The sequence below is a fragment of the Schistocerca serialis genome, chromosome 1 (assembly GCF_023864345.2).
Source record: "Schistocerca serialis cubense isolate TAMUIC-IGC-003099 chromosome 1, iqSchSeri2.2, whole genome shotgun sequence".
NCBI classification, from domain to species: domain Eukaryota; kingdom Metazoa; phylum Arthropoda; class Insecta; order Orthoptera; family Acrididae; genus Schistocerca; species Schistocerca serialis.
Window position 1 is genome coordinate 798,102,937 of NC_064638.1, and position 27,912 is coordinate 798,130,848.

Sequence of the window (27,912 nt, forward strand, 5' to 3'; positions counted from 1 at the left end):
ACAGATATTGTGCACATTCTCACTGAAACTTGTCCATGTTGAACCTACCTAGACGAAATAAAAATGACGCAGGGATTTGTAAAATGAAATGTGTACTCTTTTCACAACAAGTCCCATTTCAAGTGATGTCACTGCTAGAACTGCTAGAGAAGTGAAAAATTTAGATGAGCATCCAGAATGGATTTGTTATTTTCAGACTGAAAGAAATGTAAGTTTTTCTCTTTCTTAAATACGAGGGTTATTCCAAAAGTAAGGTCCGATCGGTCGCGAAATGGAAACGGCTATGAAAATCCGATAAAGCTTTGCACAGATGTGTTGGGTAGTGTCTCTAGTATAACCCCAGTTAGCATCACGTCGCTCTTCTCATTTCTGAGCTCGCAGTGAGTGCGTAAAGATGTCTAGAAAATAGTGTCTGCCGCCAAGTACGAGGGCCTGGTGAGAAATTTCGCCTGAAGCTATGCAGCCAACATTACATAACTGTCGTGCTGTTTCGTCTTCACGACAATTCTCAGCCGCATTCTGCAGGGGCAATGAAGATGCTCCTGCATCGTTTTCAAATGGAAATGTGAGATTACCCACAATACAGTCCGCAATTGTCTCCCCCTGAGTTTCATCTCTGGTCACATGAACCGCTGTCTTTGAAGACAACATTTTGACACAGACAACGAGGTGTAGGCCAGCGTGGAGAATTGGCGGAAAGCACTGGCGGCTGCCTTCTATGATGAGGCTATTGAAAAGTTGGTACAACGCTATGACAAAAGTCTAAGTCAGAACGGCGACTACGTAGAGAAGTAGCTGAAAGGTGTAGCTAATTGTTACAAGTAAAACATTTCTGATGTTCACTGTGGTTTCAATTTGGCAATCAATCGGACCTTACTTTTGGAATAACCCTCGTAAATGAAAATTTAAGAAATACTGGATAGTATCCTACACTCTGTGGAACGGGTCGGCTATTTTTAACCAGTCTTAAGGACGTTTTGAGAGTTATGGCAATAGCTATGCCAAGTCTGGCTTCACAAGCACTTCATATGTTACTTCCGTGGCCCTGTGTGCAAATCAGTCTACTATGAGCCCAGCCGCTAATAACGTATCAGAAATAGATAATCTTAGTAGGGCATGGTTGCATTTTTAATTAAACCCGCACAACACAGTCTTCGATGTTATCTAGAATGCGGTAGGCAAGATTAGTTAACTAAATTTTGGGGACGAACATACAACTAAGTTTTCCTTGACAGTCAAAAAACTCTTCTTTAATACAAGAATTTTTTTAAATTTTTTTATTAGGAGCACTCAGATGAAAACGAGACAGATGGAAGAAACTAAGTAAACTGTTTATTATTTAATAAATAATCGTTATAACTGTTAATATCGGACGGTTATAATTAATGTGCAGCTACCCACACAGGTCCAGTGTGGGGTTTAGTAACCGTATGGCAGCGAAACTTGGTAGATATGTTAGTGTGTTAAGGCGAAACCGATTTACGCTGAAAAAGTTCCAATTTTGGCCACCAGGTGCCAATCTAGCACTGCAAATACAAGAAAGACGAATAGAAACATTTCGTTATGTTGGGTTAGAAACAGGACGAGGATAGAATAGGTCAAACAAGTCAGAAAGGCATAATGTTGATTTTGTTATTAACCGTCGTTTACACAGTTTTTTCGGTACGAGCACCGGAGACGTCGACGGGATGCTACATCCGTAAAACGACGTCATCAACAGTTGCTAGCAGCAGTTCCTTTTGAATCTGAGCAACGTGTTCCTGTATACCGACCTTCAGATCAAGTAGAGACCGAACGTGTCCCTGGTAAACGCGTTCTTTTAGATATCCCAGAACCAAAAGTCACATGGATTCATATCAGTTAATTTTTCATCCCATGCGTCTGAAAAACCTCTAGAGATAACACGTTCGTGAAAGGTTGCATTACGCAGATCTTTCACTTGGGATGATGTGTTCCCCTATCTTACATGAAAACAGTTGCACTCTTCCAAAGCAGGAATTACATTTTGTACAAGGAGGTTTCGATAATGTGGAGACGTCGCGGTACACCTGACAGGCCGTATGGCAATACTCTCTTCAAAGAAGAACAGACCGAAAATAAAAGTGCTTGTGAAACCACACCACACAGTCGTGTATGGCGAATGCAGTGGCTCCTTTTCGTGCTCAACATGCTGTTCAATAGTGCCGCAGATTCGCCAGTTCTGTGTATTCACTGCACCCTGTAGTGTAAAATGTTCCCGTCACTCACAGAATATTGTCAGGCCACATGTCATAACTTCGTTCCTTGCAAGAAACCGAAGAGGAAATTGAAAAAGTTGCTGCGCATCATGAAGTTTCAGTTACTGAACCGCCCGGATTTTCTACGGGTATCAGTGTAAAATAGACCTCGAAACTAGCACTACCCGGGGCACGTGCTGCGTGGTCAGTTACAGCAAGAGAAATCTCGTCAATAACTTCCACCGGAATAGGACACCTTCCTTTTCCAGGTGCCACACCAAGCTCATCCGTGTTTTCGAACTTCATCATCATCTTCTTTAAATCATTTAATGACATCGGGCCTCTCCTCAGACCTTTCAGTCGGCGATACTCTATCAATGTAGCACTTCACGTAAAAACGTTTCATTAACAGTACACGATCTCTCTTCTCAATAGCTACACTGTTTACTCAGGTTATGGATTGTCAAGTGACAGTGTACTGCGATATATTTGCACCTGATGGCCAAAAATGCAACTAATTTTTTCCATCGTAAATCGGTTCCGTGTTAGCATATAAGGCAAATTTCGCTGCCATACGACAGTTACAACACACACTGGACCTCTGTGTGCAGCTGCACTTTCAGCCACGTGGTACACATGTTGCCAAGGTTGTTTCGATTACGCTGCAAAAGTTTCGCTAGGAAGCCATTTCAGACCCTTCAAACAGTTTCGATCTCACCCCTTGCGATTTCCATATTTTTGGAGTGCTGAATTAAGACATTCGTGCCGGCAGGTGTGGCCATGCGGCTCTAGGCGCTTCAGTCCAGAACCGCGCGACCGCTACGGTCGCAGGTTCGAATCTTGCCTCGGGCATGGGTGTGTGTGATGTCCTTAGGTTAGTTAGGTTTAAGTAGTTCTAAGCTCTAAGGGATTGATGACCTCATGTTAAGTCCCATAGTGCTCAGAGTGATTTGAACCCATTTAAGACATTCGTGGCTGTCGATTTCCTTTGGACAAAGAGTTGCATGCCTGGGTACAATCATAATACCCTAGGCAAGCGCAAACGTTTTTCCATTAAGACATTGACCTTCTTGTGTCATAGTGGGATAAATGTACACTCCTGGAAATGGAAAAAAGAACACATTGACACCGGTGTGTCAGACCCACCATACTTGCTCCGGACACTGCGAGAGGGCTGTACAAGCAATGATCACACGCACGGCACAGCGGACACACCAGGAACCGCGGTGTTGGCCGTCGAATGGCGCTAGCTGCGCAGCATTTGTGCACCGCCGCCGTCAGTGTCAGCCAGTTTGCCGTGGCATACGGAGCTCCATCGCAGTCTTTAACACTGGTAGCATGCCGCGACAGCGTGGACGTGAACCGTATGTGCAGTTGACGGACTTTGAGCGAGGGCGTATAGTGGGCATGCGGGAGGCCGGGTGGACGTACCGTCGAATTGCTCAACACGTGGGGCGTGAGGTCTCCACAGTACATCGATGTTGTCGCCAGTGGTCGGCGGAAGGTGCACGTGCCCGTCGACCTGGGACCGGACCGCAGCGACGCACGGATGCACGCCAAGACCGTAGGATCCTACGCAGTGCCGTAGGGGACCGCACCGCCACTTTCCAGCAAATTAGGGACACTGTTGCTCCTGGGGTATCGGCGAGGACCATTCGCAACCGCCTCCATGAAGCTGGGCTACGGTCCCGCACACCGTTAGGCCGTCTTCCGCTCACGCCCCAACATCGTGCAGCCCGCCTCCAGTGGTGTCGCGACAGGCGTGAATGGAGGGACGAATGGAGACGTGTCGTCTTCAGCGATGAGAGTCGCTTCTGCCTTGGTGCCAATGATGGTCGTATGCGTGTTTGGCGTCATGCAGGTGAGCGCCACAGTCAGGACTGCATACGACCGAGGCACACAGGGCCAACACCCGGCATCATGGTGTGGGGAGCGATCTCCTACACTGGCCGTACACCACTGGTGATCGTCGAGGGGACACTGAATAGTGCACGGTACATCCAAACCGTCATCGAACCCATCGTTCTACCATTCCTAGACCGGCAAGGGAACTTGCTGTTCCAACAGGACAATGCACGTCCGCATGTATCCCGTGCCACCCAACGTGCTCTAGAAGGTGTACGTCAACTACCCTGGCCAGCAAGATCTCCGGATCTGTCCCCCATTGAGCATGTTTGGGACTGGATGAAGCGTCGTCTCACGCGGTCTGCACGTCCAGCACGAACGCTGGTCCAACTGAGGCGCCAGGTGGAAATGGCATGGCAAGCCGTTCCACAGGACTACATCCAGCATCTCTACGATCGTCTCCATGGGAGAATAGCAGCCTGCATTGCTGCGAAAGGTGGATATACACTGTACTAGTGCCGACATTGTGCATGCTCTGTTGCCTGTGTCTATGTGCCTGTGGTTCTGTCAGTGTGATCATGTGATGTATCTGACCCCAGGAATGTGTCAATAAAGTTTCCCCTTACTGGGACAATGAATTCACGGTGTTCTTATTTCAATTTCCAGGAGTGTATTAAAAGTTATGGGATTACTTTTGTAATAATATACCGTTAACTTACTTTTTCCAACTGTCTCGATTTCATTTGACTGCCCCTTACACTACACGGTAGTTAATGAAATTTGCAGTGGGAATCAAACACACGGCATAATGTGCATAGCATTACCAGATAGGACTGACTGAGCACATCGAAAAAGTTCAAAGAAAGGCAGCACGTTTTTTACTATCGCGAAATATGGGAGAGAGTGTCACAGAAATGATACAGGATTTGGGCTGGAAATCATTAAAAGTAAGGCGTTTTTCGTTGGGACAGAATCTTCTCACGAAATTACAATCACCAACTTTCTCCTCGGAATGCGAAAATATTTTGTTGCCACTGACCTACATAAGGAGGAACGATCACCACGATAAAATAAGGGAAATGAAAGCTCGTACGGAATGATATACTTGTTCATTCTTCCGCACGCTATACGAGATTTTAATAATAGATAGTTGTGAAGGTGATTCGATGAACCCTCAGCCAGGCACTTGAATGTGATTTGCAGAGTATCCATGTAGATGTAGATGTAGACAGTATAAACAAAATCTCACTTATATGCGCATTCATGTCAGTAGCTTAACATGCAAAAGCGTTCATTCACAAAAATCGTCGTACTCATCATAACATAGCAATATACAGTATAAATAGTACATAGCTCCATAGATGGTGAAGCGACAGACAGAATTTACGATAACGTGAATGAAGCTGTTCAAATCGCTGGAGGAAACGAAAATTTAATTGTGATGGGGACTGAAATTCACCGTATCAAAATGGAAAAAAAACGCAAAAATACATGTAAAACAAGGACAGATAAAAAAGAATGGCAGAATTTTGCACAGAACAAAATCGAATCATTGCTAAAACTTGGTTTTGAGAATCGTGAACGCCGCTTGTATACGTGGAAGAAATCTAGAGACAGTCGGGGCTTCAGACAGACATTTCGAAACAAGTTCTTAAACTTAATTTAAAAAATGTTCAAATGTGTGTGAAATCTTATGGGACTTAACTGCTAAGGTCATCAGTCCCTAAGCTTACACCTACTTTAATTAAATTATCCTAACGTTTTAGACCTCATAGCAACAAATAGACCGGAACTTTTCGACTCCGTGAATGTAGAAGAGGGTATCAGTGATCATAAGTCAGTGGTTGCATCAATGACTACAAGTGTAATAAGAAATGCCAAGAAAGGAAGGAAAATATATTTGCTTAACAAGAGTGATAGGGCACAAATCGCAGAATATCTGAGTGACCACCATCAAACGTTAATTTCTGAGGAAGAGGATGTGGAACAAAAATGGAAAAAATTCAGAAACATCGTCCAGTACGCCTTAGATAAGTTCGTACCGACTAAGGTCCAAAGCGAGGGGAAAGATCCACCGTGGTATAACAATCATGTACGAAAGGTACTACGGAAACAAAGAAAGCTTCATCATAGGTTTAAGAGTAGTCGAATCATAGCTGATAAGGAAAAGCTGAACGAAGCGAAAAAGAGCGTAAAGAGAGCAATGAGAGAAGCATTCAACGAATTCGAACATAAAACATTGGCAAACAATCTAAACAAGAACCCTAAAAAGTTTTGGTCATATGTAAAATCGGTAAGCGGATCTAAATCCCCTATTCAGTCACTCGTTGACCACGATGGCACCGAAACAGAGGACGACCGAAGAAAGGCAGAAATACTGAATTCAGTGTTCCGAAACTGTTTCACTGCGGAAAATCGTAACACAGTCCCTGACTTCAGCCGTCGCACGGACGCCAAAATGGAAAATATTGAAATAAACGATATCGGAATTGAAAAACAACTGCTATCACTTAGTAGCGGAAAAGCATCCGGACCAGACGAGACACCCTTAAGATTCTACAGTGATTATGCTAAAGAACTTGCCCCCTTTCTATCAGCAATTTATCGTAGATCGCTGGAAGAACGTAAAGTACCTAGCGACTGGAAGAAAGCGCAGGTCGTTCCCATTTTCAAGAAGGGTCATAAATCAGATGCGAATAATTATAGGCCTATTTCGCTTACGTCAATCTGTTGTAGAATAATGGAACATGTTTTGTGTTCTCGTATTATGACGTTCTTAGATAATACAAATCTCCTTCATCATAACCAACATGGATTCCGCAAACAGAGATCATGTGAAACTCAGCTCGCCCTATTTGCCCAAGAAATTCACAGTGCCGTAGACACTGGCGAGCAGATTGATGCCGTATTCTTGGACTTCAGGAAGGCATTTGATACGGTTCCGCACTTACGTTTAGTGAAAAAAATACGAGCTTACGGAATATCGGACCAGGTTTGTGATTGGATTCAGGATTTCCTAGAAGAAAGAACACAACATGTCATTCTTAACGGTTCAAAATCTGCAGATGTAGAGGTAATTTCGGGAGTACCGCAGGGAAGCGTGATAGGACCTTTATTGTTTACAATATACATAAATGACTTAGTTGACAACATCGGTAGCTCCGTGAGGCTATTTGCAGATGACACGGTTGTCTACAAGAAAGTAGCAACATCAGAAGACTCGTACGTACTCCAGGAGGACCTGCAGAGGATTAATGCATGGTGCGACAGCTGGCAGCTTTCCCTAAACGTAGATAAATGTAATATAATGCGCATACATAGGGGCAGAAATCCATTCCAGTACGATTATGCCATAGGTGGTAAATCATTGGAAGCGGTAACGACCGTAAAATACTTAGGAGTTACTATCCGGAGCGATCTGAAGTGGAATGATCACATAAAACAAATAGTGGGAAAAGCAGGCGCCAGGTTGAGATTCATAGGAAGAATTCTAAGAAAATGTGACTCATCGACGAAAGAAGTAGCTTACAAAACGCTTGTTCGTCCGATTCTTGAGTATTGCTCATCAGTATGGGACCCTTACCAGGTTGGATTAATAGAAGAGATAGACATGATCCAGCGAAAAGCAGCGCGATTCGTCATGGGGACATTTAGTCAGCGCGAGAGCGTTACGGAGATGCTGAACAAGCTCCAGTGGCGGACACTTCAAGAAAGGCGTTACGCAATACGGAGAGGTTTATTATCGAAATTACGAGAGAGCACATTCCGGGAAGAGATGGGCAACATATTACTACCGCCCACATATATCTCGCGTAATGATCACAACGAAAAGATCCGAGAAATTAGAGCAAATACGGAGACTTACAAGCATTCGTTCTTTCCACGCACAATTCGTGAATGGAACAGGGAAGGGGGGATCAGATAGTGGTACAATAAGTACCCTCCGCCACACACCGTAAGGTGGCTCGCGGAGTATAGATGTAGATGTAGATGTAAGGACAAACACACACCCATGCCCGAGGAGGACACGAACCTCCACCGGGACCAGCCGCACAGTCCATGACTGCAGCACCTAAGACCGCTCGGCTAATCCCGCACCGATCTTAAACTTAATACATTTCCAGTGGTCGATGTGGACTCTGACTACAACTTATTTATTATGAACCGCAGATTGAAACTGTCGAAATTTTTGCATGGTAGAAATTAAGGAGATTGGTCTTGGATAATTCGAAAGAACGAGAAGTTGTACAGAGATTCAAATGGAACATTAGGCATCGGCTGGCTGGAACACGGGAAAGGAACAGAACAAAATTAAAACAAGTGGCTTTGAAAGATCAAACACCATGATATCACAAGAAGAATGTAATAATTGTAATTCCGAAAGAGGCAGATTGTGACAGATGTAAATACAACCGAACTATCAGTTCAATAAGACTTGGTTGCAAAACACTGACAGGATTTATGCATGAAAGACTAGAAAACTGGTAGAAGCCTAACCTTGGGGATGTTCAGTATGGGTTTCAGTGAAATGAATCTTAGAAGTTAAGTAAAAGAAAGGCAAATCAACGATTATAGTGTTTTTAAGAACAGAGAAACATTTGAAAATGTTGACTGGAATACACTATTAGAAATTATGATGGTAGCAGAGATAAAATACAGGGAGCGAAATATTATCTACAACTTGTACGGAATCCAGACTCCAGTAGCAAGAGCCGAAAGAACTGAAAGAAAAGCACTAATTTAGAAGGAATGGGACAGAACTCTAGCCTATCACCAACATTATTTAATCTGTACGCTGAGGAAGCTGTGAACGAAAGCAAGGGGAAATTTGACAAGTTGAGTGAGTAGAGATAAAAATTTTCAGCTTTCACGATGAGTTTATAATTCTGTCAGATACGACAAAGGGCTTGGAAGAACTGCTGAACCCTCTGGATAGTGGCTTGAAAAGAGGATGTACGATGAAAATTAACAAAACATAGGTTACGAAATGTAGTGTAACTGAATGATTTGATGTCGAGAGAATCAGATTAGGAAATAGGACATTAAAAGTAGTATATCCGTTTTGCTATTTCGGCAGCAAAATACACGGCAGGAAAAAATTAGTTCACCATTTTAGAGATTTCCGATTCACTCCAGATTCATTGTTGCAACAGTGCACACAGAAATGATTACATCTAGAGATCAATAGCACTAGCAGTTCTTAGATACCACATATAGTCCTATGCTGAAAAGGTCGCATTAGTACGTAGTATAGCCTCCACAGGTGGCAATGTAGGTGCTGACTGTGGCATCCAGTCGAACGTACAGATGGCGATTACTGTCCTGGGATACATTAAGCCACGCCTGTTCGACCTGGTCACGTAATACTGTAAGAGATGTTGGTTGGCGAGTCGCAAGAGTCACTTCTCGTCCCATCATATCCCACACGTGCTCGATTGGAGGTAAGCCCGGAGATCGCTCTGTCGAGGTAAGCAGCTGCACGTCTTGCCGAGCACGTTGAGTTTCACGGGCAGTGTGTGAGCGAGCATTATCCTGTTGGAACAACACGTCACCTCCCTGTTGCAAGAATGGGAAAAGAACTGGTATGGCAACTTTCTGCACTGGTTAGCGTTCCCTCCACTTGTAGCCTATCGCAGAGATACCGTAGGGCGTGAGGTGGAGCCAGTGTGCCTTGGACGAATGCACTCTACGACAAACGCTCACTATGTCTGCACTGTACACACAAACGACGATCACTTGTATACAGGAAGAATATGTCACTGAAGACCATGGCATGCCATTTCATCTTCCAAGTAATCGTCTTACAGCACCAGTCGAGCCTGGACGTCGATGCTGTGGCGTGAGTGGAAGACGGGTTAGAGGTGTGTGCGCCTGTAGTCCCGCTATTAAAAACTAGTTCGCAACAGTTCGTGTTGACACGTCTGGGCTCACAAGCCCTGTTATCTTTGCTGTGGCAGCTGTACGATCTGCCTCTACTGCCCTTAACAATGCGACGGTCCTGGCGGACGTCTGTGTTGCATGAACGTCCAGAAACTCGTCTGCGGGTATGAGAATGTTCACTGGTATCAGTATCGTTGCGTAACCGACACAGCACGTTTTTGTGTGGTAGTACTCCGAAAGGAGCATCCCGTCACTCGGAAGGGCACAATTAGACCGCTTTCCAAGTCATCCGAGTTGGCTGTAGGAAGCACGAGTGCATCTCCGTGGCATGGTTACCTGCTCGCCTCACGTTTTCACCACCCTGAGCCTTCTCGCTGTGAGCATTCACTGTTACAGGGTAGACACCGATGGCGCTGCGTTAGCTATGCCACTACGCTATATGCTGTTGGCGGATGACGTAGAAACCGTTATCAATACATCTACTATATCCCAGGTGGCATTCGACGTCATACGAGGTGCATTCAAGTTCTAAGGCCTCCGATTTTTTTTCTAATTACCTACTCACCCGAAATCGATGAAACTGGCGTTGCTTCTCGACGTAATCGCCCTGCATGATTCCATGGCAGCGGCGAAGGCTTCTTTAGGAGTCTGTTCTGACCACTGGAAAATCGCTGAGGCAATAGCAGCATGGCTGGTGAATGTGCGGCCACGGAGAGTGTCTTTCATTGTTGGAAAAAGCCAAAAGTCACTAGGAGCCAGGTCAGGTGAGTAGGGAGCATGAGGAATCACTTCAAAGTTGTTATTACGAAGAAACTGTTGCGTAACGTTCGCTCGATGTACGGGTGCGTTGTCTTGTTGAAACACCACACGCGCAGCCCTTCCCGGACGTTTTTGTTGCAGTGCAGGAAGGAATTTGTTCTTCAAAACATTTTCGAAGTGCCCTTTGGAACGCAATGGGTAAGGATTACGCCCTCGCTGTCCCAGAACATGGACACCATCATTTTTTCAGCACTGGCGGTTACCCGAAATTTTTTTGGTGGCGGTGAATCTGTGTGCTTCCATTGAGCTGACTGGCGCTTTGTTTCTGGATTGAAAAATGGCATCCATGTCTCATCCATTGTCACAACCGACGAAAAGAAAGTCCCATTCATGCTGTCGTTGCGCGTCAACATTGCTTGGCAACATGCCACACGGGCAGCCATGTGGTCGTCCGTCAGCATTCGTGGCACCCACCTCGATGACACTTTTCGCATTTTCAGGTCGTCATGCAGGATTGTGTGCACAGAATCCACAGAAATGCCAACTCTGGAGGCGATCTGTTCAACAGTCATTCGTCGATCCCCCAAAACAATTCTTTCCACTTTCTCGATCATGTCGTCAGACCGGCTTGTGCGAGCCCAAGGTTGATTCGGTTTGTTGTCACAGAATGTTCTGCCTTCATTAAACTGTCGCACCCACGAACGCACTTTTGACACATCCATAACTCCATCACCACATGTCTCCTTCAACTGTCTATGAATTTCAATTGGTTTCACACCACGCAAATTCAGAAAACGAATGATTGCACACTGTTCAAGTAAGGAAAACGTCGCCATTTTAAGTATTTAAAACAGTTCTCATTCTCGCCACTGGCGGTAAAATTCTATCTGCCGTACGGTGCTGCCATCTCTGGGACGCATTGACAATGAACGCGGCCTCATTTTAAAACAATGCGCATATTTCTATCTCTTTCCAGTCCGGAGAACTTAGAACTTGAATGCACCTCGTATTTCCAGGTGCACAATTTTTTTCCAGCAATGTAGTTGACGATGGCCAAAGTAGATAAAATATGTAATGCAACTGGTAATAGCAAGAAAAGTCTTTTTGGAAATGAGAAATTTGTTAACACTGAGTATAAATTTAAATATTGGGAAATATTTTTTGAAGGTACTTGTTTAAGCAGTATCCTTGTACGAAAATGAATCGTGGACAATAAACAGATCCGACAAGATGATACAAGCTTTAGAAACGTTGTCCTACAGAAGAATACTGGAGATCTGATCGGTGGTTGGGTTGGGTTGTTTGGGGAAAGAGACCAAACTGCGAGGTCATCGGTCTCATCGGATTAGGGAAGGACGGGGAAGGAAGTCGGCAGTGCCCTTTCAAAGGAACCATCCTGGCATTTGCCTGGAGCGATTTAGGGAAATCGCTGAAAACCTAAACCATGTAGGCCGGACGCGGGATTGAACCGTAGTCCTCCCGAATTCGATTACAGTGTGCTAGATCTGATCGGTGGATCGGATAACGAATGAAGACGTACTAGATAAGTATTTGGAAAAAGGAAATTAGTGCCTTAGTACTGAATTGAGTCTTGTAGAAAATAAATTTATAGCGCAGGTATCGGGTGATGGGAAACATCCTGAGGCATCAAGGGATCGTCAATTTGGTAATGGAGGGAGGTGTGGAGGGTAAAAAGTGAGACAGATGACCAAGACTTGACTTCAGTAAGAAGGTTCAAATGAATGTAGGTTGCAGCAGTTATGCAGAGATGAAGTGGCTTTTGCAATATAGACTAACGTGGAGAGCTGCATGAATTCAGAATTAAAGAGCACAATCTCATGATGTCATGTAACTTTGTACAATATGTGTTGTGGCAGATTGACATATCCTATTTTTTGGCTCTTGTTTCCATCCGCACAAAGGACACACACAAACACACACACACACACACACACACACACACACACACACACACACACAAACCAGCGCGCGCGCGAAGACAGACACAGAGAGAGAGAGACACACAGACAGACAGATCCCTTACAATATACAAGCTACAGCAATTAAACAGCCACAAAAAACTACTTTTGTGTACTACACTGTTAGCAAGTAATCGTCCAAGCATTTTTTAAACCGCAGTACATACACATTGTCGTTCTTCCGTGTCTGTTGCTATTTTTCACAGTTGTCAGTATTCCAGTCAATATGAGTAAAACGGCTGACTTATGCTGCTCCATTGATCAGTTTCAGAATTAAAACTACTACTACTTTTATTGTGTGAACTGCAGTATATTGTCTGACATTGTCTTATCATTTAGCTTCATTTTATAACCAACTGCGCTATTCACAATATCATATTGGAGCACAGTAACTAACATTCACGTTTTCACTCCTCCACTTCGCGGGGAAAATAGACGCGTGACTCACAAAGAGCGACTTCTTGTACAGTTTCAAGCGTATGCGATCAATTTTTATCTTTATCACATAGATCCATTCTAAATTCACGACACAAATGAAAAATCTTTATATGAACTGCCATTTTGTCTTTTTTAACAGTAATAACACAGCACATGTGAAGATTTAAGATTAGAGTCAGCGTCCAGTCGTCGACAATGTCACTTGAGGCGGAACGCATGGTCGGATTGGGGAAGTGCAGCGTAGGAAATCTGCAGTTTCCTTTCAAAGAAACCATCCCGACATATGAGATAAGAGATTTCGAGTAACCGCGGAAAGTCTAAATTCGGATGCCGGACGGACGCTTGCACCGCCAATGAGCGAATGACGAATGAGTCTTGTCCTGTAAGAGGATTTTAAGCAAGAAATACACCGTTATTGAAAATTACCGCTAGACAAACGTGTGGTTCCTGAAGAGGGGCAGCAGCCTTTTCAGTAGTTGCAAGGGCAACAGTCTGGATGATTGACTGATCTGGCCTTGTAACAATAACCAAAACGGCCTTGCTGTGCTGGTACTGCGAACGGCTGAAAGCAAAGAGAAACTACAGCCGTAATTTTTCCCGAGGGCATGCAGCTTTACTGTATGAGAGAAAGCTTTTGACAATGTTGACTGGAATACTCTCTTTCACATTCTAAAGGTGGCAGGGGTAAAATACAGGGAGCGAAAGGCTATTTACAATTTGTACAGAAACCAGATGGCAGTTATAAGAGTCGAGGGACATGAAAGGGAAGCAGTGGTTGGGAAGGGAGTAAGACAGGATTGTAGCCTCTCCCCGATGTTGTTCAATCTGTATATTGAGCAAGCAGTAAAGGAAATAAAAGAAAAATTCGGAGTAGGTATTAAAATCCATGGAGAAGAAATAAAAACTTTGAGGTTCGCCGATGACATTGTAATTCTGTCAAAGACAGCAAAGGACTTGGAAGAACAGTTGAATGGAATGGACAGAGTCTTGAAAGGAGGATATAAGATGAACATCAACAAAAGCAAAACAAGGATAATGGAATGTAGTCGAATTAAGTCGGGTGATGCTGAGGAAATTAGATTAGGAAATGAGACACTTAAAGCAGTAAATGAGTTTTGCTATTTGGGGAGCAAAATAACTGATGATGGTCGAAGTAGAGAGGATATAAAATGTAGACTGGCAATGGCAAGGAAAGCTTTTCTGAAGAAGAGAAATTTGTTAACATCGAGTATAGATTTAAGTGTCAGGAAGTCATTTCTGAAAGTATTTGTATGGAGTGTAGCCATGTATGGAAGTGAAACATGGACGATAAATAGTTTGGACAAGAAGAGAATAGAAGCATTCGAAATGTGGTGCTACAGAAGAATGCTGAAGATTAGATGGGTAGATCACATAACTAATGAGGAAGTATTGAACAGGATTGGGGAGAAGAGAAGTTTGTGGCACAACTTGACCAGAAGAAGGGATCGGTTGGTAGGACATGTTCTGAGGCATCAAGGGATCACCAATTTAGTATTGGAGGGCAGCGTGGAGGGTAAAAATCGTAGAGGGAGACCAAGAGATGAATACACTAAGCAGATTCAGAAGGATGTAGATTGCAGAAGGTACTGGGAGATGAAGAAGCTTGCACAGGATAGAGTAGCATGGAGAGCTGCATCAAACCAGACTCAGGACTGCAGACCACAACAACATCAACAACAGTCATGGTTCAAATGGCTCTGAGCATTATGGGACTTAACTTCTGAGGTCATCAGTCCCCTAGAACTTAGAACTACTTAAACCTAACTAACCTAAGGACGTCACACACATCCATGCCCGAGGCAGGATTCGAACCTGCGACCGTAGCAGTCGCGCGGTTCCGGACTGCGCGCCTAGAACCGCGAGACCACCGCGGCCGGCCCTTAGTCATGCTGTGAGGGGACTTTAGAAGGTAACTTACACATGTCTTCCCAAGCTAAGGCAATTTCGTAGCACCAGTGGTGCGTTGTCAAAGAAGAGTACATATTACGGGTTGTGCTGTGGTATGGATAACAGATGGATCACAGGGTGCGACTGAGTTGGCGTGGCAACTGGAAACGTACGCCAAGGTTGAACTGCGTGGTGCAATACAATTCTTGTGGGTAAAACGTCTGAATTGCATACAGATTCATCGTGCAATACTGGCGACATATGAACCAAATGCAATGTCGCTTTCGGCTGTAGTGGAATGGTGCCAACAATTTGACAAAAGACAATGGGCGATGATGATCGAGAAGGAAAGCCATCGACCACAGACGACAATGTCCAACTGGAGGAATTGGTTCTCAACAGTCGCAGATTTTCGAACGATGAGTTCACTTAGCGGTTCTCGTTCTCGAATGGTTCCGTGAGCATGGAATGGATTTCTATCGTCGATGAACTGAATATCGGTAAAAGTTTCCGACCGTTGTGTACAGGTACTTGATTATTACACTCATGCTCATAAATTAAGGATAATTGCAGAATGTGGTGCCACACAACATGGCACTACCCAAATTTGGCGCTAATAGCATAGGAACATAAGGAACACACACGACACAGATCTGTAAGTCCACGGTATTTGTGATAAGTTGAGAAAACCGTCCCGAAACACATGTGCTACGATACGCCACTGCTTTCTGCGCATGTACCCCGACATCAGTGTGGGATATAATCAGCATGCACACGTACACAGGCCGCACAATGGAATGGCATACTGTGGATTAGGTGGTCGAGCAGCTGCTGAGGTTGCACCAGTGCCTGTCGGAGCTCTTGAAGTGTCCTAGGGGTTCGAAGACGTGCAGCGATACGTCGACCGAGAGCATCCCAGACGTGATCGATGAGGTTTAGGTCTGGAGAACAGGCAGACCGCTCCATTCACCTGTTATCTTCTGTTTCAAGGTACTCCTCCACGATGGCAGCTCGGTGGGGCCGTGCGTTATCATCCATCAGGAGGAAGATGGGGCCCACTGCAACCCTGAAAAGGCGGAGATACTGGTGCAAAATGACGTCCCCATACACCTGACCCGTTACAGTTCATCTGTCAAAGGCTTGCAGGGGAGGACGTGCACCAATCATACTCTCACCCCACAACATCAAACCATGACCTCCATACAGGTCCCTTTCAAGGACATTAACGGGTTGGTATCTGGTTCCTGGTTCACGCCAGATGAAAACCCGGCGAGGATCACTGTTCAGACTATACCTGGACTCTTCCGGGAAAACTTGGGACCACCGTTCCAGTGATCATGTACTGTGTTCTTGACACCAGGCTTTACGGGCTCTCCTGTGACTAAGCATCAGTGGAATGCACCTTCCAGGTCTCCGGGCGAATAAACCATATATGTTCAGTCGTCTGTAGACTGCGTGTCAGCAGACAACTGTTCCAGTGGCTGCGGTAAGGTTTGGAGCAAGGCTACCTGCAGTACTCCGTGGCCGTCTGCGGGCACTGATGGTGAGACATCGGTCTTCTTGTGGTGTTGTACACTGTGGACGTCCCGTACTGTAGCGGTTGGACACGTTTCCTGTGTGCTGGAATCGTTGCCATAATCTTGAGATCATACTTTGTGGCACACGGAGGGCCCGTGCTACGACCTGCTGTGTTTGACCAGCCTCCAGTCGCCCTAGTATTCTCCCCCTCATAACGTCATCAATATGTGTTCTTTGAGCCATTTTCAACACACAGCCACCATTAGCACGTCTGAAAACGTCTGCACACTTACTCGCTGCACCGTACTCTGACATGCACGAACACACCTCTACGTATGTGGACAGCTGCCAGCGCCACCGCGATACGACCGCAGCTCAAATGCACCGCATGGTCATACCCCGAGGTGATTTAAACCCGCAAACCGCCCACAAGAGCGTTGTTTCACCATGTATCAGCATTATCCTTAATTTATGAGCATGAGTGTATGTTGAAAAACATTGTTATGTATCTGTGTCACTTAGAAGTGTAGTGAAGCATTCAAGAAAAGTTACTTGTCCTTCCGTAATAACCTGTAACTTACGTTTTGAAGTCCACTCGTACTCAGTGAAACGTTGAGTAACTCGCAGTTTCATCGACTGTGGACAGGAACTCTAGACTTCCAATGATCAGCGTGACATTACGACAGAAGCTAATCACAAACAGTAAACATTTTAATATATTCGCAGTGTAGTTTTTTTATTACTAATTTCCATGTGTCCCGGAAAATATTTCATAGCGATTTCTGAACGCCCACGCTGCACTGCGTTACGTATGTCAACTACATATTTAATTTCTCTGTTGGTTCATCATGTCAATGTCAATGAGCTTCACCAACAGCCGTATAACCTCAGATATTACTTTATTTTATTTTGAAGGCTACTAGTTTCAGCATGCCATACTCAGGCCCCACATGCATCCCTCCAAAGAAACGAAAATATTGTACAGAGCCGTAAATCTCTTTATTCTGTGAATTAAATCGTTACACTAGTGCTTCATTTGAAGACGTGATTTAGGGAGGTCTTTTAAACTTATTTATTATTGCAGATCAGATGGTTCTGGCTGTTCGTCAAATATTCTACTGATTTATTTCGGCCACAGTTGCTATCAAATCTTCGAATGAAGCACTAGTGTAATAATTGAATTCACTACATCCAGAGATTAATGGCTGTATATGGCATTTTCGTTTATTTTTAGAGATGCATACAGGGCCTGAAGCTGGCATAGTCAAATGTTGAAACTGGTAGCCTTCAAAATAAAATAATATCTTAAATTACACGGCCGTTGGCGAAATTCATTGACATTGACAATTATGTATTTAATTTGTTAACTTTTTACCTATATCTGCTTATTGTATAGTTTCATGTCCTTGAACGAAATGGCCTTAAGCATGCAAGATCTATTGTTTTCAATTAATCATTTGTCGTTGAATAGTACTTACTTTAGCATGTGCGAATAAAAAGAGACTACTGTAAATACATCTGTAAGTACTCTCGGATACATTTAGGAAGGTCTTTTAGGTTTTTAGTGTTGAAGATCAGACGGTTCTGGTTGTCCGTCAAATATTTTACTGATTTGTTTCTGCCACACATTGTTTCCATCAGCTGGAACTGTACGTGTATCAAAGCATTAAAACATATTTTTAATCGCAGCTCTTGTCTAACCTCTCAAGATCCTTTATCGAGGAGAAGGAGTGGCCGCATTTCATTTTCCACCAGCCATATTTAGATAGTACATTAAATGTATTCGCATTTGCAAATAATGACAACTATCAGCTGCAGAATGGAATGACGACAATGAAAATTTGTGCCGGGCCGGGGCTCTAACCGGGACTTCTCGCTAATCGCTATCCGCGCAGGACTCACGGCCAGACCCAAACTTCTATATGTCGTCAATCATGCGTCTACGACCTGGACTCTTACACCCATTATGTACATTCCTGTAGATGTCGGACGTTGTACTTTAAAGTCGCTCGCCCGGTATAGGCAGAGAAATACGATATTGTAGTGCCTGTGTTATTCTGATTACGATGCAGGCAGGTCGTAGACGCATGGTTGACGACATATGGAAGTTCGGGACTGGCTGTGAGTCGCGCACAGATTGGCGAAATGGTAAGGCGACCGCTCGCGGTAAGCGGAAAATCCGGGTTCGAGTCCCGGACCGGCACATATTTTCACTGTCGTCATTCCGTTCTACAGCTGACGATTGTCATTATTCTCAATTGCGTATACACCTAATGTATTTCATAGCGGCTGTAATCGCCAAAGTGCCTGTTCCTTTGGACATGTATGGATGTCGAAAGAAACTTTGCATCGTAATCAAAATAACACAGGTACTGCAAAGTATATTTAGATACTGTTCACAGCTTCATTCTGTGATTGATCATTCTTACGAAGATATCCATAAACTAAATGTATCAGGTATACTGAAGCATCTGAGTACTGAAGCGTAGCTGGGCAAGTGATAAACGATTTTGAGTTCACATGTAAACCTCTGTCTCATTACTCATGAGCCCCTGCTGTACGTATAATAATGTGATACGATATAATTTCAGGTGAATAACATAATAATGGAAATTTCTGAAAAGTAACTTGAAGTTTCACTGCGTTAAAACAGCATAAAAAATAAACGAGTAGCATTGATTTTCCTCTGCGGAATAAGTGATGAAGGCATATGGAAGTACAATTTTCATTTTGTGATGAGTACAGCTAAGTCGAAGTCCATAAATGTGCATCTCACGACAATTTTTATGCTGTTCTGCATACCTCAGGAAGTTACGACAGCTCCTATAACATTAGAATATTTCAAATATTTCTGAACAGGTCGTTTCTAAATTTTTATTACGCAGTTTAAATGATTTTAGTAGCGACCGAGTAAGTATCATTTTGCATAGGAACACATGCTTGGGAACTGTATGTCCAAGTAACATTCGCAGAATAATGTATTCAACTTCACTGCACTTTCTGTGCCAAAAGAATGTCTCATTCGGGTGGACGACGGTTCAGTCCCACGTCCGGCCATCTTGATTCAGGTTTTGCGTGATTTCCCTAAATCGCTTCAGGAAAATGTCGTGATGGTTCCTTTGAATGGGCACTGCCGAATTCCTTTCCCATCCTTCCCTAATACGATTAGACCGATGACCTCGCTGTTTGGTCTCTTACCTCCATATCAACTCAACCCGTTCCTACGGAATTCAAACTGATCTTCTCCAAAAGAATCCAATGTCTGACAACAAAAATGAAGCAGCTGAAAAGAAAGGCAGAAACCAAATAAAAATCACAGTTTGAGAGAGTATGGGATGTTAAAGCAGTAATTACAAAACAGAGTCAAATTTACACAGAACCTGACAGTATGACCCTACTTATTTCTCTGGCGTGGACGCATCCACTGATTCGGTGGGGTAGTGTGACATGAAGCCATTGCGCCCGCTCCTGAGACAAGCTGGCCCACAGCTGTTGTAACTGATCCTTGATATCTTGGATACTGCCGCTGGGACGGAGTTGACATCTGAGTTGGTGCCGCACATGTTACACTGAAGAGCCAAAGAAACTGGTACATCTACGTGACATCGTGTAGGCCCTCCGCGAGCATGCTGAAGTGCCGCAACACGACGTGGTATGGACTCGACTAATGTCTGAAGTACTCCTGGAGGGAATTGACACCATGAATCTTGCAGGGCTGCCCATAAATCTGTAAGAGATCTCTTCTGAACAGCACGTTGAATGATGTTCATGTCTGGGGAGTCTTACGACCAGCGGAAGTGCTTAAATTCAGAAGAGTGTTCCTGGAGCCACTCTGTAGCTGTTCTGGACTTGGGAATGCACAATGAACTTGAATGGATACAGGTGATCAGACAGGATGTTTATACACGTGTCACCTGTCACAGCCGTGTCTCCTATCACTCCAACTGCACAAGCCCCACAGCATTACAGAGCCTCCACCAGCTTGAAGAGACCCCTGCTGATCAGCAGGGTCCATGGATTCAAGAGGTTGTCTCCATGCCTGCACACGTCCATCTGCTCGATACAATTTGAAACGAGACTCGTCCGACCAGGCAACATTTTTCCAGTTGTCAACAGTCCAATGTCGGTGTTGATGGGACCAGGCCAGGGGTAAAGCTTTGTGTCGTGCAGTTATAAAGGATACACGAGTGGGCCTCCGGCTCCGAAAGCCCACATCGACGATGTTTCGTTGAATGGTTCACACGCTGACACTTGTTGATGGCCCAGCATTGAAATCTGCAACAATTTGCGGAAGGGTTGTACTTCTGTCACGTTGAACGACTCTCCTCAGTCGTTGTTGGTTCGGTTCTTGCAGGATCTTTTTCCGGCCCCAGCGATGTTGGAGATTTGATATTTTACAGGATTCCTGATATTCACGGTACACTCGTGAAATGATTGTACGGGAAAATCTCTGCTTCATCGCTATCACGGAGATGCTGTGTCTCATTGCTCGAGTGCTGACTGTAAAAACTCACTTAAAGCTTGACAGCCTGTCATTGTACCAGCGGCAACCGATCTAACAACTGCGCCAGACACTTTTTGTCTTATATAGGCGTTGCCGAACTCAGCATCGTATTCTGCTTGTTTTCGTATATCTGTATTTGAGTCGGCCGGTGTGGCCGTGCGGTTCTAGGCGCTTCAGTCTGGAACCGCGTGACCGCTACGGTCGCAGGTTCGAATCCTGCCTCGGGCATGGATGTGTGTCATGTCCTTAGGTTAGTTAGGTTTAAGTAGTTCTAAGTTCTAGGGGACTGATGACCACAGATGTTAAGTCCCAAAGTGCTCAGAGCCATTTGAGCCATTTCTGCATTTGAATACGCATGCCTATACTAGTTTCTTTGGCCCTTCAGGGTATATCTAAGAGAGATCGGGGGATATTGCTGGCCACAGGAGAATGTGAAAATCACGCTGACTGCTCAGTGATACATGTGTCACTAAGAAAAGTGTCCTGTTGGAAAGTGGCATGAGAGGCGAGACACAAGGACGCAGGATATCCGTGAAGTACCGTTGTGCCGTCAGAGTTCCCTCAGTCACTACCAGCCGTGCCCTGAAGCTCATGCCCGTTGTGTCCCGACACCATAACGCCAGTGGTAACACCGTTGTGCCTCTCCCAAACGTTGGCAGAACGGGTCTTGTTCCAAGGTCACCGCAATACACGCCGGCAATGGTCATCCTCGGTAGTGCAGAAGCGCGATTCCGCTGAACACAATGCGACGCCATCCATCAGGAGTCCATGCTTCCCAGTCACGGCACCACTCCAGACGCTACCGTTTGCGTTGTGGTGTCAAGGGCATGGGCTGATAATACTCCAGTTCGGCGGCTGCTAGCCTCCTTCCAGGGCGAGAGTGAACGTTGCATGGAGTCCATCGCTCGTTTCGGGATGACACGGTCTGTTGCCGGTAGTCCATTACTTGGTCTCGGATAGCATGTGCAGGTGAAAGGATTGCCAATTGCTTGATGCTCAATGCAGCGATGCCCTCTTGTGGTGATCAGACGTCGTAGACTGGAACCTTGACGATGAGTGTGCCCCTCGGAGTTAGAGTCCTCCCTCGGGCATGGGTGTTTGTGTCGTCCTTGGCGTAAGTTAGTTTAAGTTAGATTAAGTAGTGTTTAAGCTTAGGGACCGACGACCTCAGCAGTTAGGTCTCATAAGACCTTACCACAAATTAAAAATGTAAAGATGAGTGTGCCTGCCGTCACGTTCCCATGCAGTCCACCGTCACATGCGGATGCCCCACACGATTCGACCAGCCAGCCGAATGGAGGCCCACACTGGGCGCCTTTCAAACTCTGCGCCGATAAGGCTGTTTTATACAAACAAGTACGCGCCACCTCCGCTTCCTTCACAGTGCTCACTCAACATCTGACACTGTTCATGCCCCTTATATAGGCTACCCTACCAGGCCTGGTAACAACGCCAAGCACAAACAATACTAGTACACTCTGGTGGCCATTCAACTTGTAACAGAGAATTGCAACTCTTAATAATTTACACACCCGCTGATGATGTTTATGTGTACGAGACTACACTGACACCGATCATGCCATCCTGGTGATTCTCCTTTTTGTCAGGTGTTCTGTAAAAACTTCTGTACCTCTAGTAATTACAAAACAAGTTTTCAGTATTATCGTAACATTGTCGGAAGCTAAGGAACTAACGGAACGTACAGTATCCACGTGTCCTATTAAACATATTGCGTTTCATCCACTAATGGTTCGCATCCAGATCCAGTGTTCAGGAAGTGTGACAGAAGCGCCAAAGAAAATGGTATAGGCTTGCGTATTGAAATACAGAGATATGCAAATAGACAATACGGCGCTGCAGTCGGCAACACCTGTATAAGACAACAAGTGTCTCCCGCAGTTGTTAGATCGGTTACTGCTGCTACAATGGCACATTATCGAGATTTAAGTGAGTTTGAACTTGGTGTTATGGCCGGCGCACAAGCGATGGGACAAAGCTTCTCCGAGGTCGCGATGAAGTGGGGATTTTCCGCACGATCATTTCACGAATGTATCGTGAATATCAGGAATCCGGTAAAACATCAAATCTCCGATATCGCTGCTGCCAGGAAAAGATCCTGCAAGAACGAGACCAACGACGACTGAAGAGAATCGTTCAACGTGACGGAAGTGAAATCCTTCCGCAAATTGCTGCAGATTTCAATGCTGAGCCATCAACAAGTGTTAGCGTGCGAATCATTCAACGAAACATCATCACTACGGGCTTTCAGAGCCGAAGGACCACTCGTGTACCCTTGATGACTGCACGACACAAAGCTTTACGCACTGCCTGGACCTGTCAACACCGACATTGGGCTGTTGATGATAGAAACGTAATGCCTGGTCGGAAGAGTCTCGTTTCAAATTGTATTGAGCGGATGGACATGCGCGGGTATGGAGACAACCTCATGAATCCATCAACCCTGCATGTCAGCAGGCAACTGTTGAAGCTGGTGGAGGCTCTGTAATTGCGTGGGGCGAGTGCTATTGGAATGATATGGGACCCCAGGTATGTCTAGGTACGACTCTGACAGGTGAGACGTACGTAAGCATCCTGTCTGATCACCTGCATCCATTCATGTCCATTGTGCATTCAGACTGAAAAAAATGTTCAAATGAGTGTGAAATCTTATGGGACTTAACTGCTAAGGTCATCAGTCCCTAAGCTTACACACTACTCAACCTGAATTATCCTAAGGACAAACACACACAACTATGCCCGAGGGAGGACCCGAACCTCCGCCAGGACCAGCCGCACAGTTCATGACTGCAGCGCCTAGACCGCTCGGCTAATCCCGCGCGGTATTCAGACTGACTTGGGCAATTCCAGCAGGACAATGCGACACCCCATACGTCACGAAGTACTACAGAGTGGCTCCAGGAACACTCTTACGAGTTTAAATACTTCCGCTTGTCACCAAACTCCCCAGACATGAACATTATTGAGCATATCTGGGATGCCTCGCAACGTGAGATCTCCATCCCCTTGTACTCTTACGGATTTATGGACAGCCCTGTAGGATTCATGGTGTCAGTTCCCACCAGCACTACTTCAGACATTTGTCGAGTCGATACCAACGTCGTGTTGCGGCACTTCTGCATGTTCGCGGAGGGCGAAGCCACTGTTTGTTCCTTTCGTTTCAGCAGCAGGTGTGCCTCTCGGAACCTACTGTGTCTCGTTACACACACTGCCACGCGACGTACAGTGGAACCCAGTACGGGCAGACTGTGACTCGCGCAGTTTCCGCTGAGAGGCCTCTTTCGCTGCTCGAGTGCGGCGCACTCACCTTGGCGCAGATTCAGCGACATTCCGGCTATAACGGTCGCGACCACATTGCGACGAAAATAGGACCCATTAGATTTTAACGTGCAGAGTTTCTTGTAGGCAGACACATGTTATTCGCTTCACAAGACCGAACTGCGGCTCTGTACCTCTCGACAGAGGGCTGGTATTTCTGCTATACTGTAACCCCCAAGATTTTTTTTTTTTTTTTTTTTTTTTGCAAAATATCCATTTAATTTGACCGTTATTATCGAAAAGTTAGTTCTGACGTTTTAAATTAATGCAGGTCGAGTAATATCTTGCCGATCTCAATAAATACGTAGAATCACGCTAATAAGATTGAAAAAGGAAGATTGGTTTGGATTATAAGTGGTGCTTCGCAGATTCGTTTTTGCGCTCTAGCGTAAAATGATTATTTCGGGGTTATGCCTTGCAGATTCTCGTTTGTGCTGTAGCGTAAAATGATTATTTCTTTTGATAAAAAATCTGTTGACTTTAAAAAGATCATTCCGGATTTAAGAGCAGATTTTTTCATGCTATTCATGTATGTGTTGTGTATTAAAAAAGCAGTGTATGGTATACGACTTGTAGGCACCGGAAGTAAGGAAGACAGACGTGTACTATATAGTCGAACGTGTCCAACATAACACGTAAACGGAAAGCGTAACTGATAGTATCCTATTCATGCGACATAAATACCATGGACGGTCGTGGGTGCGTCTGTATCACACTGGAGTTTGTTAAAGAGAAGCAAAAATCACTTATCTGCAAAAATCTTTCTGGGAGCGTAAGCACAGACACTCTAGTTACGATTCTGAAAATACACGTGACTATGCGTTAAAACCTTGAGTTTCGGAACAGTGGCGCTGCCTTCTGTCGTGTCAAAGTACCTTAACATATTGGTATTTCAAAAGGGTCTCTCCATAAAACGTGCTATTTTTAAATTCCTGAATCAGCTTATACACATTTTAAATAACACAATGTTCGAACGGTTATTTTCTGGGACTTTTCAAAAGCATCTTGTTGTGCAGTTTCGCATGTGAATCGAAGATACCGGAATGGTGTGCGGTAGCGGTTTGTGCTTCGAGTTATCAGATGGACCGATGTGTATAGGTAAATGGACACATAGAGATAGAGGTAGATAGACATACAGACAGACAGATAGGTAGATAGATAGATAGAGAGAGAGAGAGAGAGAGAGAGAGATTTCGTAGGACTGTCCTACAGAAGCACAAATACGATTTCAGAGATCTTGCTAGTAAATGGTTTTCCTCCTGTCCAACTAAAAAGTTGCAGAATGTTGCGTTAAGAAACTTAACGTGTGCACACAATGCAACAGAACCTTCAGAACGAGGTACAGTCACTACAGGTGTACCACAGGGGTCGAAATTGGGTCCAATCTTGTTCTTGGTGTATACAAATGATCCTCCATCATATGACCGAGAAGCAGGCGTTGCAAGTCTTGTAGTCAATCCTAATGGAGTAATTAATTGCACACTTGAAAATGGAAATAATATTTTCCTGAAAATTAATAACGTTTCCTCAGCAAATGGACTGTCACTGAAGGAAGAGAAAATACAGTACATGCAATTCAGGACTGTACACGATCTGACGACGCCATTAGAAACAATGCACGAGAGTAAACCAACGTCAAAAAGCAATATTTTAAATTAAATTGTTAAGTCTTTATTTTGATACGAATCAGACGGACAGTCATATTTTGTAGATCATCTTAGACATTTAAGCTCTGCAAATTTTGAGTTACGGATAATAGATACTGGAGATGAAAATGTCAAAAAGTTTACGTACTTCTCCTGTTCTGAGTCACTAACGTTTGATGACATCATATTATTGGGTAAGTCGTCTAAGTGTACACTATACAACGTCTTTCAGACACCTCTTTACACAGCTGGGTACATTAACATCAGCTTCATAGCACATTTTCTCCATTATGAATTATTTCGTCGAATTCAATCGCAGGTTGAAAACAACAGTAACATCCATGTATACAACTGTGGGAGGGAAGTGATTTATTCTGTCACTCAGCCTTAGTATGAAACAGAAGGGAGTTATGTACTAAGCCATAAAAATATTTGATCACCTACCTAATGATGTAAACAGTTTGATGGTTAGTAAAATTAACTTTAAACACAGATTGATATCTTATCTGTTTGACAACTCTTTTTACTCCATAGAAGACATCCTGAATTTGAAGTAGTATCACGAGTAAAAACAAATGCAAAACAGTCGTTCCGTATCATAGCTAGAGGTCGCATTTATGATTTACATAACAAGTAAATAGCTAACTAATTCACAACTGTTTAATCGTTGAGCTAATGTGATAATAGACGTGAACATACGTGAAGATATGTAAAACGAAAATCGGTTGAATGCAGACACCAACAATACAAAGAGGAAAGAGAGGAACAGCTTATTCAGGTGACCTACTGCCGTCGACGCAGTCAGCTGATCAGGGCAGACGGAGAGACAACGCTAGCGCTTACCTCGTGCTCTGTGACAACTGTGCGTCCTTAGGGGTGACTCTGGGGCGTGCCGAGTGGAGGGTGACGGCTGCTTCGTCAGCTGGCCAGATGCAGGGCTCGCGGCGCGGTCGACGAACAAACGTCGCCAACAGCTGTGGCCGCGACCCACCGCCCCAAACCGGCAGCCGCCGCTGCAGCCGACACGGCGCGCAGCCACACGAACGGGAAACAATCAATGAGCGCGTGCTCGCCGCGCCCCCGGCGACAGCGGCCGCGTGGCGAACTATTACGCCGATACATGCACTCGACATTCGACAACCCAGCGGCGGTGCAGGCCTGCTAATGTTTATGTGGGGGCAAGAGTTCGGTTTTAAGGGCGGGAGGAGGAAGGGTGGGGAGTTTGTTACTGTCTGCCCGCTTCCAAATAAATTTGCCCTCACCACAACAGATGGCAAGAATTTTAATAACGATAACAGTGAAACATACGTGGAGATTCTTCTGTTAAGCTCAAATATGTCCGAAACCGTCGTAATTTCGTTTTCACTCAATGAAGCGCGAATAAGTCTTCAATAAACCTCGTATTGTCCTTTTTCATAGCTATATTACACAACTCATGTTAAACACTGCTAGAGGCTGTAGAGGGGTTTTACGAAGGAACCCATGTCCGGGGAAGAGATCCGACGACGCTACAGAGCATCAAAATTATAGGCGCCTGTACACGTATGTATATAAAGAGTTATTTAGTGATAATGTCACAAATTTTCTAGAATGATGGAGAAGGATAATGTATCAATTTCAGGTACGGGTCCCTGTACTGGTAACGAAAAAGTCGAAAGTTACAAGCGTAAACTGTTGTGATACCCGGAATGAGATTTTCACTCTGCAGCGGAGTGTGCGCTGATATGAAACTTTGTTGTGATACCTCTGACAGAGGAATACATGCCTTAGTGCTTTGTTACTAACACTGTAGGGTAGGGAACTTTCAGAGATGGTAGCATGGACCAAAACAAGGAAAAAAGTCCACTGGCCTCTAAAATGCGTACCTGAGAAGCTATGAGCAC

General features: G+C 44.7%; 1 protein-coding gene across 1 annotated transcript in view; it reads right to left on the reverse strand.

The window, feature by feature from the left end:
• LOC126483852 (uncharacterized) overlaps window positions 1–27,060 on the reverse strand; it is a 225,298-nt gene extending 198,238 nt beyond the window's left edge. Inside the window, exon 1 of the mRNA XM_050107071.1 lies at window positions 26,873–27,060. The gene's annotated coding sequence lies outside the window, so the exon portion shown is untranslated. The remainder of the gene's footprint in view (window positions 1–26,872) is intronic.
• Window positions 27,061–27,912: the final 852 nt, after the last annotated feature.